The sequence below is a fragment of the Arachis ipaensis genome, chromosome B10 (genome assembly GCF_000816755.2).
Source record: "Arachis ipaensis cultivar K30076 chromosome B10, Araip1.1, whole genome shotgun sequence".
NCBI classification, from domain to species: domain Eukaryota; kingdom Viridiplantae; phylum Streptophyta; class Magnoliopsida; order Fabales; family Fabaceae; genus Arachis; species Arachis ipaensis.
The window spans coordinates 2005632-2009494 of NC_029794.2; positions in this window are offsets into that span (position 1 = coordinate 2005632).

The window sequence follows — 3863 nt, forward strand, 5'->3', positions numbered from 1 at the left end:
GCTAATCATATATATATATATATATATATATATAATTACACATGTTTCCTTTCCATTCAATAACCATGACACCTAATCCTTTCCTATCACATTAATCATCATCATCTATCTTCTTTGGATTGCATTTTCTTGCATGGTGAGAAATAGTGACCGAGAGCAACAGAGAAAATCGTGGAACCCTTATGCCTTTCTATTTCAATTTTTTTAAATCTGTAACTCCAAAGAAAAATCTAATTCAGTAGAAGTGTTCGTATCTTCCTCCTCTACGCGTTGACGTTATTTTTGTTCGGTGGAAGCTGACGGTAACATAGCTCCCCTTCCTCTTGAGTTCGGCCAATTGAAGTTTTAAGAGGCACAGACAATTTCTGACGCTTTCCTCTTCAGCAGCTCGATCAAAAAGTTTCTCCAAAGTTTTCGTTGATTTTGATTTCGTATGAAAGTAGGGGATTTTGTTTTGAAATTAACTATTTTTAAACTATGAATGCCATGGAAGTCTAGTGGGTGTTTGTAAATAATTTATGATTGTTTGAACTGACTGAATGATGAGTTTGAGTTGTGTTTGTGACTGAATTTTGATGAATATGTATTTGATTTCTTGATTGAAAAGAGGTCGAAAATGGTTCAGTTGGGACCCGAAAAAGGGTGGCTAACCCGAGTTTTAGGGAAAGTGCTGCCGAAATTTTATAAAAAATATGAGGTTTTATTTGAAAAGTTATTTTAAAAGATTTGGTTTTGAAAAATTAAATTATTTGAAATATATTTAGTTAAGAAAAGATTTATTCTATTTTAAAGTTTGATTTATTAAGAAAAATATAATGTTTTAAACCCAATCTTTTAAGGAGAGATTTTGTTTTAAGTAAAGATTTGAACTCGGTTTATTAAGAAAAGGAATCTCTGTCACAGGAGAGCAGAGAACAAGGATTTAAAGAATATATTAATTAATGAAATGTCTGCCACAGAAGAGCAGATGTGATATTGTTTGGGCCTTAGTGCCAAATGTAAAGTGGGGACGCCCACACACTAAGAACTATTTTCCAGATGTACGCTTATTGATTTGGAAAGTCACACTGTATGCGGCCTAGCCGTACGACTTATAAACACACTATATGCATCTAGAAAGCCATATCTGGGACTCGTGCCCGGATAATGTCGAGAGCGGGTAGGCAACCGACACATGAGCTCATGGCCTGCGTTAGGGATAGACATACATCATGTTGTTTGCACATTTGCATTTGATTGCGCTTGCTTGTCTTATTACTTTGTGATTGTATTGTTTGTCTTGTTGTGACTTGCTTGTACATTGAATTGAATCTCTTGCTTGCACTATTTGTTTGTGAGTGTATCAAAGTGATTACAAGTTGACATTTGACTGAGGATTAACTATGTGGCTGAGAGGCAGAAAATGTGACTAGTTTATATTTAAAATTTGTTTTGAGTTTAGAAATTTAAAGAAAAGTAATTATTTATCTAAAGTAGAAATAAAAGTATTTCCAAAGGGTTAACAAAATAGTTTTATTGAGTAAAGTTAATTATTTACATTAAATTCATTACTTTTACGGCATTCCCATTCTCTACTGAGAACGTGTGGTTTGTTCTCACCCCAAAATCTTCCACCCTTTCAGTGACACAGGTTCGGAGATTCAGTAAGAAGCTGCAGACGACTAGTAGTTTTACTTGTGATTCCTGTTATTTTTATAGAGTTCTCTCGCCCTTGTTGCTTTAAGTTTTATTTTATCCAGAGGGATAGGTATTGTATTTAAGTTTTACATTGAATTTAGTTGTATAGCATCTATTACGGTCTACTAGAATAATGTTGGGTTCCCATCATTTAGCAATAATAGGTTTTAATCCCATTTTAGCAGTAGTTTCTTTGATTTTATCCCTTGACAAACCTTTAGTCAAAGGGTCTACTAAATTTCCTTGAGATCTTATGTAAGTAATGGTAATTACACCATCATCTATTAGTTGCCTCACAAACTCATGTCTCAAACTTATATGTCTAGACTTTCCATTATAAACCTTGTTATATGCTCGAGACATGGTTGATTCACTATCACAGAAGATTGAAATGGCTGTCGTCTGCTGTGGCCACAGCTTTATATCATATAACAAATTTCTTAACCATTCCGCTTCTTTACCTGCGGCTGATAAAGCTACAAACTCAGCCTCCATAGTAGAATGTGTAATACATGTTTGTTTCTTTGAGGCCCAACTTATTGCTCCACCACCTATGGTGAAAATCCATCCTGAAGTGGATTTGTTATCACTAAGATTTGTAATCCAACTTGCGTCGGAATAACCTTCTAAAACTGCAGGATAATCACTATAATGTAATCCCAAGTTTATGGTTTTTCTTGAGATAACCAAGAACTCTTGTTATAGCTTTCCAATGTTGATTGCTAGGCTTTCCTGTAAACCTTGATAATTTGCACACAGCAAATGCTATATCAGGTCTAGTACAATGCATTGCATACATTAAACTTCCTATAGCACTAGCATATTCTAATTGTGCTATAGGTCTTCCCATGTTTCTTTCTAATTTAAGATTAGGATCATACGGCGTATTGGGTTTTTTAATTGTGAGATGATCAAACTTTTCCAATACCTTTTTAATATAATGAGATTGACTTAAAGTAAAGCCAACTTCATTCTTATGTACCTTTATGCCTAATATTGTATCAACTTCATTCAAATCCTTTTGTTGCGGAGTATATGGAGCGGAAGATTCATGCACAATACCATATAATTCACAAAAGTGATCAAATTCATTAGAAAAATATTCTTCACCTTGTAATGATTCAAGGATCATCACTTGTAGATCACGAAGTCTACTTACAAGGATTTGTAATTCATGAATTTGATCTATAATATCATTCATAACAAATTCAAAATATTTCATCATAGTAAACTTATCTGTTCCTTGTCGTTTAGTATTGTACTTTTCTTCCAAAGATTTTCAAATCTCCAATGGTGATTGAATTAACATATGACCTCGACATACAATAGTATCTGCATCATGTTTCTTCTTCAATTGAACAATTGTTTCTTCCTCTTCCATTGTGGAACTTCCAGCAGCATTGGCAATTGGTGTAGTCTATGAGTTAATCACATATGCAAGATTGAGAACTGAAAGAAGAAATATCATTTTGTCCTTCCAACTATTGAAGTTCGTTCCAAGAAAGCGATCTAACTTGACAAACTCTTTGATTCATGACCTTGAACGTAGTGTTTTGATCTTGTGCCATCTTCAAGAAATATCTCTCTAAAATTGTTGGGTATATGAAGATGGTAAGATGACAAAATCTTATATTTATGTAGTGGTTTCAAGGCACGATTAGATCGCTTTCTTTAGAGAGATATTTGTCCCCACACTTAGTTGCTATAAGGTTAATGACAATACTCTCCCAGGATACAATGAAACCTAAGAATTTCTTAATTAGCAATAGTAAAAAATTCTCAACTCTCTTGAACAAAGAAAATCTCTTAATGGTTGAGTAATTGGTACACTTAGTACGTCATTTCTGAAATAGTGAACAAGGACTTATTTATACATATTGCACATAGCAATTATGATTGGTTACGTATACAAATGGTTGTGTCTTTTCTATTGCCAATAGATACAATGTTTTGAATTTTTTATTTAAACCACTCTCCTACCTAATTACCAAAAAAAAATTCACGCAGAATAATTTTTCCACCCTTTAAGAACCCTTGTGGTGGAAAAAACATAAAAGGAGAAACACAATTCCACGTTTGAAAACCTTATATGCTTTGATTATGTCCTCAATTCAGGGGGCTCTGGGTTCTTGAAGGGCGTAATCGGCGGATCCACCTTCTACTTCTTCAAGTCCCTTTGCAGCTCT